At 49.0% G+C, this 16,204-nt stretch overlaps 1 long non-coding RNA gene across 3 annotated transcripts in view; it reads left to right on the top strand.

Annotated features, from left to right (window-relative positions):
- The window catches only part of LOC130523011 (uncharacterized), a 25,093-nt gene extending 8,925 nt beyond the window's left edge, over nucleotides 1-16,168 (top strand). The window contains exons 3-7 of one of the 3 annotated variants that reach the window (XR_008949777.1): nucleotides 2,056-2,269; nucleotides 2,453-5,696; nucleotides 5,779-5,852; nucleotides 7,349-7,447; nucleotides 15,974-16,168. This is a non-coding gene — a long non-coding RNA (uncharacterized LOC130523011). Of the gene's footprint in view, nucleotides 1-2,055; nucleotides 2,270-2,452; nucleotides 5,697-5,778; nucleotides 7,259-7,348; nucleotides 7,549-15,973 lie in introns of all 3 variants that reach the window. The other 2 variants (XR_008949776.1, XR_008949775.1) reach the window with 2 other exon arrangements.
- Nucleotides 16,169-16,204: the final 36 nt, after the last annotated feature.

Raw genomic sequence — 16,204 nt, 5'->3', positions numbered from 1 at the left:
TTCTCACGTTCACATTTTAAGGCAGAGTTTTTCTTCTCGGTGGGGCTACCTGCCTGAATGATGGCTCAAAGAAAGGGGCCACAATGTGCCGACTGTCTGCCATAAGTCAGTGAAAGAGGTGATTCATGAGCGGCGGCCACAAGGTCTTGGCCGCCGCTCTTTGATTGAAACCTGTTTAGCAACACAAGCTAATTTCATTACATGGTGTCGGCGCACACTGAGTGGCTCCTGAAGGGCGCTTTGAAGCGGCGGGGCCCAAACAATGACACGGGCTGGTCAGGAGGGGTCTGATTGGGAAGTGTGACGGTCGGTGGTGGAGAAAACAAAGAAGACAGTTTTTTTTCCCTAAAGCTGAAGTCTGTCAGATATTTTGATGTGTCCCAGACACCACAGAGCAGCTCCTCCTGAGCCTTTTACTCTCAGCTCTCAAGACAATTGACTTCCTCCACCATCGCCCCGCCACCCCCCCACCGCCACCCCACGCTCCGGGCCAAAGCCTTTCATGAGGAGCCATCGCAGGCTGCTGCAGCTGTTCTGCTGGGGTTCTTCCCATGAACACCGCGGCTACGGAAGCCGCGGTGGAAACCGCGTCAGCTCTGACTCACAAGAGCCTTGTTGTTTTTAATCGTACAGTTTTCCTGCGGTTGGATCTTTGTGGACAACCGTTCGGGAGGCGCAGGAGTCACAGTTAGCATCGAGTTACCTATGTGGCTAACGACAGTCGTATATCGCCCGCGTGCCAGAGGCGCTGCGGTTTCCTTCCATTGGCCTTTGATTGTTTCTGAGTAAATCTTATCGGATTTTCCGGTGGTTTAGTCGGGACGCCGGAGATCAGGTCTTCCTGAAGAAAGTTTTGACAAACAAACAACATGGCAACAAGCGCCAGACTTTGAAGTAGCAGAATAATCTAAATTTGATGTCTTATTTGACAATAGACCTGCAAAAATTGGACATTTGGCAATTTTTGCTCTGGAGAAGATTAGCGGACTGGCAGAAGATCCACCGTGAAGGTAACTTTGCAAAGTTCACAGCGGACAGAGCAACCATGAATATTCATGAGAAATTAGCTCGCCGTGCCCGATAGCGGGGCCTTTTCTGGCTCCGTATTAGGCCGTAAAAGAGATGAAAGGCTGTGCGAAGCATCCCCACTTCCCTGGCCTTAAACTGGGATACAATGGCCAACCAGCCGCTCAATTAGCCTGCCATCTTAGACTGACTGTTTGACAGGTCTGGCTAATTGTTAATCCCGCCATAACTGCTACTCGCAGTAATTAATCATGCAACAAAGGGGCTCTTGGAGCGGCAACCCTGCCGGTGGATGAGAAACTCGGCAGTAAAGGGTTGTGCAATTTACAGCCGAGGTTGATCAACAAATATTTAATCTTCATTTGCGGCACCTTCGCAGCGCCGCTCGTTTCCCACCGGATGTAAACAGGCGGGTACGTGCGATCTCCTGGCTTATGCAAATGCGAGCCCCACAGCGAGGGGTCGCATAGGTCAAGTGCCATTCATCACGAGATGGAGTGTCATTTTCTCCACTTCATCCCGCCGCTTAAAGAGGACGGAGAGAAAAAGAGGTGCTGTGTGAAAGAGGCAGAGCCGGACGCATTCTTCTGAGCGGAGGTACGAGGGGGGGCCAATAAGAACACAAGGTGCCACTGTGTCAGAATTCAAATGTGAGCACCACCGGTGATGTCATTCACCTCCCCAACCCCACCTCGAGTCATGGGACGAGCGGCATTCCTGGGAAAGGGGAAACGGACACAAAGGGCCGCCGTGTTTGCAGTTTAGCATCTCTGACTCATTTGGATGTGACCTACTGGTGTTTTTCTCTCTTTTTTTTTTTTTTGTGGTGTGTCCAAACGATGATTAATATCTGTTTTCTATCTCTGTGCCGAACGGTCGCAGCAGCAAACAAGAGCACCTTTTGTTTTGGATGAAGCAGGAATTCGAGCCTCCCAGGCTCGGGGAGCTCATAAAGGCCAAATTGGATAATTTGAGGGGGAAAATGGGCAGAGGTCACGTCTCATCTCCATTTTTCTTCATCCTTTTTAGGGCAGATTTGACACCAGTCACGCAACTTCTCTGAGGAACGCGGGCCGTCCAGAATGTGCGTCGTGCTTGTTGCTTCTCAAAAATTGCTGTAACACCAGAAGAAGATGGTTCTTTAACCGGGGCGACCGAGGGAAAGACGTTGCCATGGAGCTTTCAGATGAAAATCTTGGCTCCTTCGGTATGACACCGATGCCACCTCCGTCTCTGAGACCCGGTACGTCCTTGTTGTCCTTCAGTCGTTCCACAATTTTTGTGCTGAAAGCAAAGCCTCCATCAGAGCCGCTGTCCAACCTGTCTGTCCAGCCACCTCCAAACAAAGCCCCCAACCACACAAAAAGACGGGCAGACAATAAACAGAAACAGCGGGAAGTCTTCCCTAATTTGACTTGCTCCACAGGTGGTCACCAGCTGCCGGCGGACAGGTTAGCGAGGGCCCCGGCGGAGGAGTGGGGATTCTGGTTTGGAAGCAGAGACAATGGGCCAGTGCTCAGGTCCTAAAACCGGGAGGTCATCTCTCTGTTTTGCACATTATTTTCTCCATTTGGCAGCGCCTGGAGGTGAGTCGCAGCTCCACAGCAGCACACACAGAGGCCTTTTGTGCGCGTGTCTGTGCACCGAGATGGGGGCTATCAGAAATTCCCCCTGTCTCCGTTCACATGATTCAATGAGAGCCCTGTGTGTCAGTCTAAGGGCTGTTCTTTTCTTGTCTATTCATGTCGCTCACCGGAGGGAAAGACCCAGCCGCTCTGGTGGCTGCAGGCCTGTTTTCGCTCATCCAGCGAGACAACAAACTCCGCACAACTCAAGACTCCCATAAACGGCAGCTCTGAATGGCTTCAGTCACGCCGGGATCTGAACCGCACGGAACCGCCGATGTCTCCTGCCTCCGCCACCATAAACTAGCGTGAAATCATCGCCTCCTGTCGAGCGATGAGCCACAAACTCAGATAAAACTAATCTGTTGTCTGAGAAGCACATGGTTGGGCTGAAGGTACTTTCCTCCGAGTCAGACATGAACCTCAGCAGACACCTGACCAGCCAGCAATAGGAACAGGAAGCACAAAGCAAAATGTCTCCTCGGGCTGGAAATGAGAAAGGTTCAAATTTGGTGCTCCGTAGATTAAATTCGGTAATGTTTGACGCTGGATCTGGGGCCGCGGGTGCGTAGGCAGGTCGCTGACACACCAGCGATGATGTCAGAATGGCAGGACAGGACGCTGGAGCGAAGAACTCCTGGCTCTGGCACGGACGGCGAGCGCTGGCACCCGCTGGACTGCGCTAATATACTTTCTGCTCACTTTCCAGATGTGAATGAGACTGAAGAAGAATGACTTCATTTGGATCGGAGTCACTGGGAGAAAAAGTGAATCGGTGTTTCGTCACCTTGAAACGGTTGCGTGGAAACCCAGAGCCGAGCGAGATTTCAGCCACGTTCGCTACACCTCCGACTGGTGATGAACGACTGGAAAATAAAGGCCAGTCCCGTTTGGGCACCGTGTCGACTTCGGCTCTGTGGTTCAGAAGTTCTTTTTAAAGATCTGAAGAAGGAGTTCAAAGAACTGGCATTAGCCGATGCCGCCCCTCAAATATTCAAATGTTTAGCCGTGTTGAAATACGTTTTAACCGCAGATTTATCCGGAATCCACTTATGTGTGGATTCATGAAGCTGCCCTCAGGAGATGTTTCAGAGCTGCTGAAGAACATTCAAAAGTCCCTCATGCTAAATACACACTAGCATGAGCTGGTAAATAACAAAAGCCAGGAAAAGACAGGCACTATTTTTTTTTACGCGTTCTTGTTCCTAGAAATATACATTTGTAGATTGTTGTGATTGCGAAACCTTTGGAAGCGACCCGGGATGACTCACTATCGCCTCTACAGGCAGCGTGTGGTACTACAACATTCTCATTGGTGAGTTCATTCAATCTGTTCAGTGTTTCACTGACAGAGCTGCGATCTCCCACATTTCCAGACAGATTACCCAGACATCCTCTGAAGGCGTGGGACCACCGGCCCCTTTCAGAACTCCTCTGTTAAGATCCAGAATCCTGACTCACCGCATTTCATTAGCGTTAGTTTAGCTCTGCGGCAGCGAGTGGTCGTGAAGCGTCGCGTGGATGCTGATGTCGCCGCTCTCGGCGCCTTAAAATAAAACTTTCATCTCTCTCGTCATCACATCCCGAAGTTGCCCCCACGTGTCCTGTCATTTAAATTCGCACAGCTGACGCAGGCTGTGAACAGGCGCTGTCAGAGAGGATAAAGAAAGGTTACCTGGTGGCTGAGAGCGAGACGCTTTACACCAGCAGATTTATCCACTCTGATGTTTTGATGTCACCGCGCGGCTCCTCCGGGCACTTTGCTGTTGTAACCAACCAAACCCCAATCAAATCTTTGAAGTCGTCATGTATGCATGAACGCCGTCTACCTTAATGCTAAATAATTAGCAAGCGAGCATGCGGCTCGCTGGGATCGCTACCTCCGGGCTAAACTTGCTTTTCCCGCTTTGATCATTACATTAATTAAATCTGGCTCCCTTGACAGGTCGGAGGCTAACAGACAGGTAGGTGTCAGGGGCACCTCGGCAGAGACACGAGCACCTGGTGTGTGGAGGCGCTCCAGCTGTCAGCGGCGATGCTTCCGAGTCAGACGGCGGTGGCGTTAATGTGAACTGATGTCCCAAAAGGGGAGGAAAAGATTGTAAGACACCCCTGTTCTCCGATCTGGAGGCGGGCGAGGCTGCGTCTCCACAGCCACTCTGGCCAGAGGAGGAAAGAAGTCATGTTGTCAGACCTCAGTGTCAGCACGCGTCATCAACGGCGCCTCAGGGCCAAATTAGAAGTGTGTTTCAAGAGATGTGTCAAAAGTGTTCTCGGTCCACATCACAGCGGAGAAATCAAGCGGAGACCCAAACCAAAGTCAAATGCCACCGGCACTTAGAGGAGCAACTCACCTATGATTTATTCAGATCAAGATGGCTTCGAACCACAAATAATCGCACAAGTGTGTGTCTGCGTGGCGCCACAACAGCGGAGCGGAAACACCAGCGCGTGTTCATCGCTAATGTGCTGTTGCTACGACAAAGGTCAAAATTCAGTTGTTCAGCGGGAGCAAACATGTAACGTTTTCTTCTTCTTCTTCTTCTTTGGTGGATTTAATGGGAAGAACACTGTCACTTCAGTTGTGGTGAGGTTTGCTGTTGAGCTAGCTATGCTAATGTGGCATAAAACATGATGGCACGCTAAGCAGAGCTCTGAATGCAACTTTACAGACACACGACAAGCTAGAAAATTCACAATCGCATCACAGGTGACCACCGTGTAAGCTAGGAGTCGCATATCCTTCGCATAATAATAAAATTTTTTTTTAAAAATGCTGACATGGTGGACGGCGGCGTCCTGCCTTCATGTCTCCAGACCTCAGCTTTTGTTTCAAGGATAGTTTTACTTTTCTTCTGACCCAAAAGAAGGTGCTTCCTTCTTCCTGTTTTTCACCGCAGCTCATCTGGAACACAGAACATCAGGACAGGACGTTTCCTGGGATACCAGCAAATCAAAAAAAAGTGAAGGGGGAGTCCAGTTCCAATTAGCAGAAACAACTGAAGGCTCTTCAAAGAGCAGGACGCCTCTGGGCTCCAGCTGCAGGTACAGCGGGCCAACTCGCTCTGATTGCTAATATTTCAAGTCTGAAAAGAGAAACATGTGATTTCAAAGTGTTTTTTTTCAGGAACTTTAATGCCGCCGTCTCCTCCACAGAAGCTGACACGGGCTGCGGGGCAGGAAAACCTCCCTGCTCATCATGTAAATATTTCAGATGACACTAATTTCATGTGAAATAATCTGGATTGTGCGTGTTGGATCAGCACGAAGTGAAAAGCAGCTTTCTGCTCTTCCTCCACATCCCCATCCAGCAGCCCACACCACAGAGCCTTCACTCGTAATTAGTGTCTTCAATATGTTGAACCATCCCACATACCTGCTTAATCAAACTGTTTTCTGGGCGTCTATTCAACCTTCAAAGACGCCGTTTCAAAGGGCCTCAGAAAACACAAAAGCGACTCGTCTGCGCGTCTCCTTTTGATCTAGATCATTAACGTTTTGGAATCAGGAGTTGACATAAGGCCCAGGTTTTGTTGCCACGCTCCTGGATCCGTTTCTGTGCGGTGGAAGTTGAAGATGTTTAGAAAATTGCTCCGATTATAGTGTTCATGTGCCATTTGATAGTGGTTCCAAGAACAAGCGGGGCCGCAGCCAAACCAGGCTACGCTGACGAGAGCTGGCGGAAGCGTCCGTCCTTTCACAGACCACATGGTCTCCTTACAGGGTGGACACGTCTCATTATCATGGTGATGTTCCATCAGCCACGCCCTGCTCCAACGCCGCGCTAACCAGGTTCTGGGAGGAAGCAGCAGAAGGACGCTGAGGCTAACGTGTCAAACCTCGCTGTCTGTGAATACTGTTAGCAGGTCGTAGAGTTGTTAGATGGAAGCCAGAAGATGAGCTCAGGTTGGGCTGCCCGCATTTAAACGTAGAGGTTATTGTGGGATGTCGTCACTCATGTTCAAACCGATCCGATGCTCTTCATTGTCCCCGATCACGGGGACTTCAAATGAGGTCGCGTTCTTCTCGGACATGTCGGATGAAGCTATCTCCATGTTTTTCAACGCAAGTCCTTCCTGTCCAGCGTCTTTTGGACACATCAGGGACGGCGTTGATGGACACATCAGCTGACCCTCCCCGTGATTCTGTCGGAGCGCCCACGGGCGACAATTCCACGAAAATCACAAGAACTTCATTTCTTGCCTGGATGGAAAATTACAAAGCATTCCTCATGACAGGACGTTCTTCCTGTCATCTGCCGGCCACAAGTCAACCCTTCTATTAATAGCCCCCGCCCCCACCCTCTGGGTCTTTATCACAACCAGACACTCATCAGGTGATTTGATTAACAAATTGCAGATGGGCAGGAAGCCTTTGAGGAGTTTTTGGCGAGGTAGTAACAGTCCGCTCCATTAAAGCTCCAGCATGGTGGTTCTGACCCGCTTCAGAGCAGCGAGCTTCACGTCGCTCAGCCAGTTCAGTAAACGTGGACGTTTCCTGGAGGGAGAGCTTCCGATGTCTAGATTCTCGGAGTGGAGCGATGTTCCTCCATCTGAAGATGATACCCACCCTGGGGGGGGCAGCTCTGGTCCTCATGTCGAGCATCGGTAGAGCGGAAACTTGTTGGTTAAACACTCGTTCTGCGGTTGATCCTCATCCATTGTTTCAAAAATGTCTCACTCACTTTCTCCAAACAGCCTTTTAAAAATAAAGAAGAGGAACATCTCTGCTTCTCCGCTTCCTCGAGGCGAACAGCTACAAACGGAGTGTTGGACGGGACCGGGACACCGATTTAGGTTGGTATCCATGATGGTTACCTTATTTATCTACCTTCACATGACCAAGGTGGCATCAATGACCCCTCTGGAAGGTGTGACCCCCACCAGTAGATGACAAGGTAAATGTGTTCTTACAGTCTTTGGAAAGCTCCCTTGACTTTCCATTCTTACTGGAATTAGCTGATGCTGTACAGAGACAGGAAAGACTGCTCTCTTCCCCTCGTCTCCGTAAAACTTCAGTTTTATTTCCAATTTTTTCCAACTTACAATAAAATCTTGCGACTTACTAAATGCTCCATCTGGTCAGCTGACCTTTAGCCGCTCGCCTCTTGAGCACACCATGTTCCAACTGACCTAAAACTGTGACAAATGTTAAATTAGCCGAATTTAGCAGAATGTGTGTGCTAATGCTAATCCGGGCTTTAGAAAATGTTATTAGCGTGGACACAAATTCAGTTCATGAGGCAAAAAACACCCCAAATGAATTCTGGACAATCTGTGCTCCTGGGTCCGTATTTGTGACAAATGGCGCCCGGCGCTGATCCCCCTCCACTATAAACACACACGGGCACGACAGAGTGGCGTGCTACAGTACATCCGTCACCCATCAGCGAGCGCGTGCAAACCCCCGCCCGGGCCATCACGACAGTCCATCGTGCGCTAATATCTCGGGGCATCAGTAGCTATTCCAGAAGCAGAACTAACAAGTTAAGCCCAAACATTGGGTTAGCATGGCAGTGTGAGAGGGTGGGGGTGGGGGTGGGGGGGTTTATGAGTGCGTACTGGTTTGGGGGGGCGATACATCAAACAGAGACGGTCAGTCAATATTAGGGTATGGAAAATCAACACGCTATTTTAAAGGGGAGGCTTATGCTCAAACATCACAGCAGCAGTTAGCGGGGCCGAGCGTTTCCCGGGGCCCAAATCGCCGTTTCTCATTTGTTGCATTAGCCGGTGAGATGGCGTACAAATAAAATTTCCATGAGCAAGGGAAGTTTCTTTGCATACAGAATATAACTGTGTGTCTCTTTGTGTTGTGTGCACGCGTGTGTGGGTGTGTGTGTGTGTGGGTGTGTGTGGTGGGGGAGAGGCGTTAAAAGACGTTTAGAAAATTTGCATTCTTGAATTTTAACAGTGGGTAAACTCATCTAAAAGTCACTGAAACTCTTTCAGACTCAAAGAAAAGTTGCAGCTGAGCGACGTGTTGTAAATATCGGGGCGCACGTATGCTTTACTGTGCACGTTAAAGGCCGACCTCGCCGCCTGCCGCCGTGTTTTTTAGGCAGTTGAATTTTACAGGCAGCCTCTTCCCGTCCCAACAGAAAAACTTCAACAGTCACTTCATTTGGAGCAGCCGCTCCAGCTTTATTGGCCGTTTCCTCTTCAGAATATTCCAGGCCGCGCTGATGGCCGCCACCTGCGTTATCACACAGGCTACAAAGCAGATGCAGCGGAACGATTTTGGCGCGCGCGCCGCAGCGGAGACGTGGCGGCGAATCTGGCAGGACGCTGGAGGAATCTGCTGGATGACGAATGTCTCGCAGCTGAAGACTCCTGCCCACAACGGGAAGATGACAGAAGACACCTTCAGCCGCGGCATGTGGGCCCGCCGCTAAATGCTACGCTGCCGGTCAAATATAGCGCGGTAGCTGGAGAGTATTTTTGGTGATGGGTGTGATGTGAAGCGTCTGCGTGCTCAGGTTTCCTACTGAGGGAGATTCTCGATGAAAACAGGCTTTCTGAGGTGCAAACGCAAGATGCCAAAATGCTCCAAACTGGAAAAAATTGATTTTTTTTTTAAGGATTCAGGAGACGTTAAAATAACTGTTTCGCTAGAATTGAGCCCAGAGTTTCGCAACCAGACAGATAAAAGTAAAAAAAAGACATACCAGCAGCATTAAAGAGAATTAGCTGCTATCTTGATCCAACTGTTGCATCTTAGCAACAAACTGGAACCAACAATGGGGAGCGAGTCACGGCAAAGAAGCTACAGCGCCCCCTGTTGGCCGAGGGTAAACACCTCCATCCATTTTTCGCCAAAATTGAAAAAAAAAAAAAAAAAAGTTCCTGCTTTTCAGCATCTTTTTTTAACTAAAGTTTTGGGTTTTTTTAAGATTCTTGATTAAACGCCTGAGCTGTCATCTTCCTGGAAATATAAATATTCCCTTCATTTGCAAAATACTTTAGCTAATTTGGCTAATTTAGCTGGCTGTGTCGAACAGCAGTGATCATGGTGCGTTCAGGTGACAATAAGAAAATACCCTCTGGCAGGTACAAAGGATGATGTCTCGCCACGCTGGCTGGAACACTCCTGTCAGTCTAAACCAGGGGTGGGCATCGAGGGCCGGATCCAAGCCAGACTTTCTGTCCTACAGGTGAACACGTTCACCTGGGGTTCCATTTACCTTGGTGGAAGCATTTCCTGCCTGGTAGGAAATCGGAAACCGGAAACCAGCTTGAATTCAACCCTTGAGGAATGGATTTGACCTCCTCTGATGGGCAAGTCCAGTCCATGAAGGCTGGAATCCAGCCAGGTTTTGCATCCTACCAGGGAAGAAACTGCCTTCACCAAGGTAAATGGAACCCCAGGTGAGAGTATTTACCTGTAGGACAGAAAGTCTGGCTTGGATACGGCCCTCGAGGACTGGATTTGCCCACCCCTGGTCTAAACTGTATTTACGGGAGGACGCCATGATGGATACGGCGCTAATATCACAGTTAGACGAGACATGAATCATTGAGATAAAAACACAACGTGACAGATAAATGTCAAGCGTGAAGCCTTCGCGAGTCCATCTGATGGGACGTGTCTTCGTCACCAGGGCAGCCGTCTTTGCTAACGCGTCGTCTTCAGGTGTCGTTTCCAGAGCTAACAGGTTTCAGGCGTGCAAACGCACTATAGGTGAAACGGATGCTCTCATCTGCTCCGGCGCCGCTGGCGCAGAAACCCGGCGCGGCTAAATTGAAATCATTCCATCAAACGGAGATTTCATTTCCGTGACGTTTGCTTGATGGATGATTCGCTGTCGTCGTTCTTTTCAACGTTTCTTTGTCTCATTTGTTTTGGTGAAAAATGGTTTAAAACTGGCTGCAGCCGGAATGCCGTTTCTTTCCAGGCCGTTTCCGTGTGACAGAAGCTTTTTGTTTATCAGAACTAAATGTTATTAAAGTACGACGGCGCTAACCTGCCGCACAGTAACTCTGTAGGCAGCCAATTACAGCAGGAGTCCTGAGGGGCGGAGCTTCTGAACGCCTCCATGTTTCATGTTTTAGAATTGAAACAAAAGTAGCCCATAAAATAAAAGTTATCCCCCTCTTTTTTTTAAAAAAAATAATTAGTTTGATACTTTTCAAATGTATTTTAGTTTGATATTTGACCACTGTTACGCCCCAATTTGAAGCTAAACTTATTTTTACTAGTTTATCAAAAAAGGTCAATGCAGATCAAGCAAGTTTGTTGTTGTTTTGGGGTTTTTTTAAATTCTTGCACAGTTTAAACCAAAATGGATTTAATATAACTAAAAAAACACATATTTGACTGAACAATCGTTAAAAACATAAATGCAACTCAGTTGATTAAAGAAGCAAAAGAAAAAATCTTTATTTATCTTTGATAACACACGAAGATGAGCGATACTTTTTTCATCCATTCCGCATTTTTAAAGGAATTTATTCCATTTTATGTCACTTCCGGGCTTCCTTACGAGCTGCCGCGCTGCATCTGCGTCAATGTCGCATCAACTTCCTGATTATTATTAATGTTGACGTCGCCTCCCGTGGAAACAGCCCATTGATGACTTGAACGCGCTCACGTGACCCCAGGTGGAGTTAAAGTGGGCGGGGCATTAATTATACACAGGTGTCGCCCCCGAGCCCCCCCTGGACGGTGAAAGTGAGGGTGCCGCGCTGTGATTGGCTGAAGGCATAATGACATAATAGCCGTGACTTCAGTGGTCAAGTGGTCTGTTGGAGCGCGCGCAGATGAAAACAATCCTCATTTCATCTTTTTCTTGCGTGACAGTTCATGTAAATGACGACGTGGCGTCTGAATGTAGCCTGTAATTTACCCCCCCCACACACACACACACACACACACACCACACACACACCACACACACACACACCACACACACACACACAACTACAGCTCTCCGTTTGGAAGACGACTGCTGCTCTCTGCAGTTTAAAGGCGTCCACACACGCTCTTCTTCTTCTTCTGTGGTGGAGACACACGAGTGAGTGAGTGAGTGAGTGAGTGAGTGAGTGAGTGAGTGAGTGAGTGAGTGAGTGAGTGAGTGAGTGAGTGAGTGAGTGAGTGGGTGGGTGCATTACTTCATTATATGTTTGACATGTGACACAAATGATCTTTCTTAATAACATGTTTTGATAAAACAAAAAACATTTCAATTTAATTTCAAATTACATGAATATTTTGTATGAAATATGTTCATTTTTTCATGTCACAGATGGAAAAATGTTCAACTGATCGAATCACGATCATCAGAAATCTGCAGCTTAACAATAATTTAACTATTGTATTGTCTAGTAATAATTTTGTAATTACGTTTGGGTTTTTTTTTCCCAAACTGACTCATAAATTGGAAATCACACCAAAGAACTTCGGGATTAAAAGGAAAATATTCCAGTTTTTAACTCTATAACCTCGTCTGAAATGCTTTGCAAATTTTCAGCACTTTCTAATCTGACTCTCAAAAACATCAGTTGCTGTCAATAACCATTAAAAGTCAGTTTTAACGCTGAACTGCTGTTTTATTGATCTGCTCCTCCATAAATCTGCGTTATTTTGATATCAGAGCGTGTTAGCGTCCTCTGAGCCGACGCGCTGATTCCAGTCGTTAATCAAACAGGCGAATAAACAAAATATGTCTTTAAGAGCGATTAGAAAGAATCTGATCCGTTAAAACAACACACAGTATGCTAATTAGCCCATTAGCATACAATACTCACAGCAATAACACTATTACGGTAATGAACCATCTGCATACATAATGTAAACAACCATATAAATGCTGTGCCTCTGTCACATGACTCTGTCACCATCTCTCAACATGTATGAACAGTTCAGACACGCGTGATTTAACTCTGACATGCTGGCGATGCTAACATGTTGCTACGTCTGCTTTAATGAAAAATGAAAAACAGAAAATTTGCATTTGAGAGGCGGGGCTTGTTCACTTACAACCGAAGCGTTAGCAGACCCAACAGCTAGCTAATCTCAGTGAATGAAGCTACACCTGTAATGGCCACCGAATGCCAAACAGACATGTAGCACAGCTAGGTAACATCTGCCGGGCAGCGTGCCAACATCTGTGAGTGCTAGCTATTGTTAGCCACCGCTGGTTAACACACAGTTAGCTATCGTGTGCCGCAGCCGCTACCCTAACACGCCAGATGAAAAAAGTTGACGCGACCTCGTCATCTTTAACTCGGACGGTGGCGTTTTTACACGAGGAGCAGCGCGAGCGTATCCGATGATTTTTATTTTCGCCGGCTAGCTTTTGCTGCGTGTTTCAGATGTGGGATTACAGCGGCCGCGAACGTGAGCGTGAAGAGATTTGTCAGGAGGCGTCGACAGATCCAGATAAGCTAACTGGAGCTTCTTTTAAAGATCAGATCCGCGCAGATTAGCTGCAAACCGCCCTGAAATGTGCTCCGGTTCACCCGACAGGATTTAATTTGAGCTGCGTTTGTCTTCATTCCGCCCCTCAGATTACCTGTCACTTTCTCAGCGGCCGAGGGCTCAGATGAAGCGGCGGAGATCAGATCGCGCTCAGATTTTAATCCCGGTGTCACGTCGGGACCCCGCAGGGGGGCGGAGCTAAAGTTTGTGTCTTTAAGTCTTTTAAATAGAAAAGTGCCTCCGCTCCGTCTAATCTGATTGGGTGCGTTCCCTTGGAAATGGAGGGCAGCGCCAAAACAAAAGATCACCAATCAGATAGAAGCGGCTCCCGCTGAACGGGTTGGCAGGCCATGAATGCTTCGCCCTCTCATGCGCGCTCGTATCGAGCAGCGAGATTCCCCGTGTCGCTTTTATGTGTTAATCGTCACCGCTCACTGAGGCTATTGTGCCGTCTGCGTCGCCGGGGGAGGAGAAACGGGGGCGGCGAAGGGTTTATATGTGGGCTGAATGCGAGCGGCGGCGGGTGCCAACACCGTTTCACACGAGCACAGAATCGCCTCATCACCCCGTTGACGAGGGTCCAAAAGTGCAATGTGGCGCCACAGACGAGCGTAATTGGTGGGAAAGAAGAAGGAGCTGATTTAGATTTTCAAGGAGCGCCCGAAGGCCTCGTCAGCAGCAAAAGCGTCCCAGTTTACCGATGGTCCCTGAAGTGTCCGGCCCGTGTCGCACGTTGAAAGTAGCCGTTCCGTAAGGTTTGTGGACTCGGAGTTGCCTTCCTCTCCTCCTGCCTCTCGGGCGTTTAAATTTCACAAACATTTAAAGTTCCAACGTTTTTTACGAGTCGGATTAAAATCGAAAGTAACAAGTAAAAATTAGCTTCCTCTAAAAAGCTTGTTTTAGATTCAGTCGCCCCCTGGTGGCAGGCTGCAGTAAAAACAAATTTGTTTACTCTGTTGTTGTCATCTTATCGCAGAGTGATTATATCTGTGTATGAGCAGACCCCCCCCCCCCCCCCCATGTTTTCAGGTAAAAAACACGAAACTTTTGTTCCATTTTATCTGTTCATTTCGCTAAGACGAAAACGGCCGCACTGTAAAAACGGTGGACCAGGAAACTTTGGTGCCAGCCATCATAATCACTGTTGTGCGTCTTTATACTGAATGATTCATTACCGCCATATTCTGGCCCGGCGTCGGTACTGCAGGGGCGATCCGTAAGGCCCATTCCCCTCATGTAAACGGGGCCTTGCCACTCACCCGTCCCGGGTCTGGATCTTGAAGCCGACCCGTTTTCTCTGGTTCTGCCGTCACAGCTTCACATGCTGTGTCTCCGTTTGCTGAATAAATGAACATTTAGCATCGCATTCTCCTTGAATAACTGTTCATTTTGAGGAACCAGCAACAGGAAGTGTGTTAAACCTCACTTCCTTCATCTCGGTATCGAGTTTACGGCTGCGACTTTTCCACCGACGATCCAAACTTTGGCGAAGGAAAGTTGATGCATTATTAATAAAAATAAATAAATATAAACAGAGAACATACAGTACGCCGTTTTGACGTGTTGGTTTGAGACCGAAACAAACAAATTTTGTAAACTCTGAAACGGATTTGATGCAGATTTGGTGACTGCGGCGCTCCTGAACCCTGATCCGGCGGCTCCGTTCAACCCCAACCAGCCTTCAGCTGCCCGAAATTCTGTTTTTGAAAGAAGGAGAGCGAGCGAGGCGGTTTAAAGGTTGAGGGATGAGAGGAAGAGAGCAGCTCATTAAGACTTTTAACTGCCAAGCGTCTCATTTGCGGAGCGCCGAGTGCCGAGGGCGGCGAGGCCACGTTTGTTTAGGCGGCGTTGCCGTGCAGCGATGGTCAAACAGATGCACATTTTCCTGCAGCTCTGATGAAGCTCCAGCACGCTACCGCGGCGCGCCGCGGGACGAGGGGGCGCGGCGGCCGCCGACGTGGGAGGACGCGGGGAAACGGGCGCCTTCGCTCCGGCGTGTCGGGGCTCTGCTGGCGAGCGAAACCAAAACAAATTCACGTTTAGAGAAACGCGCGGCAGCAGCTGGCGTTCCCACAGCCGCCGCCAGAACCAACGTTTCAAGAGATGCAACCCAATCTGCTCTGCACCTGGGCGGCGGGCGGGGCGCCGTTTCAACTCTGGAACTGACCGCTTGTGTGTGTGCGTGTGTGTGTGTGTGTGTGAGAGAGAGAGAGAGAGAGAGAGAGAGAGAGAGACTTTAACAGAAATTAGCTTTTACATTTTAAAGCCACAAATTGGGCGCGTCTCATGCTAAAGCTACAGCTAAGCTAGCAGTCATTCGCCCGTGAACAGCGGTGACGAGCGAACATGTTGTCGCCGTGTTGAACATCTGACCTGGCTGAAACCTGCGGCGAGCGGCACAGCTGAACAGGAGGCCGTCTGGATGGGCGAGGGCAGGGGGAGCGCGGGGTGGGGGGGTGGGGGAGGGGAGGGGAGGGGGGGTTTGGCTCGACACGCTTGGCTACCTGCCCTGGTCCCATTGACCAGACAGCTGAACTAGCGAGAGCAGGAGGAGGGGGAGGAAGGGAGGCGCAGGAAATGGACAGACTTTTCAGATACACGAGAGAATAATAATCTGCACCTTCAAACGAGGCACCAACGTTTATCCGAGATCCCGGAAAAAGAGTCCAGGGTTCTGACGCTAGCGTGCTTGCTAGTACACTTGCTAGTATACATGAGTCAATGGTTGAGAAGAAAATCACCGAACCTGTTGTCTGTTGGGGGACAGAGTCGTGCTTGTGTGGTGTCACATGACCTGGCAGCGAACGTTGTTGGGCAGGTTACGAACAATGTGTAGCGATATCTGACTTCCGTTAATATTTCTGGAAAACAGACATCAGCCGATCATTTTTTTTCGTTGTTAGCTCAGAGAATCGTGGAGAATCGTCTCCGTACTCACACGCCGTGTTGCCGCTGTCACCGCAACTGTTGCCGCGTCCGCATGTTCCCGCCTCTGCTGGGCTCCTGGCAGGCGGCCTGAGCGTGGCCACGCCCACAACCAGATGGTCCCAACCAATCAGGCGCAGACCAGGGGAGACTTGTGACAGATGGCGACCCCCCCCCCCACAACAGGTAACACACGCGCAGGTCGTTTT

Source organism: Takifugu flavidus, chromosome 3, assembly GCF_003711565.1.
Source record: "Takifugu flavidus isolate HTHZ2018 chromosome 3, ASM371156v2, whole genome shotgun sequence".
NCBI lineage: Eukaryota > Metazoa > Chordata > Actinopteri > Tetraodontiformes > Tetraodontidae > Takifugu > Takifugu flavidus.
Note: the sequence above shows the minus strand (reverse complement) of the source record. Positions and strands in the feature narration are given on the sequence as shown.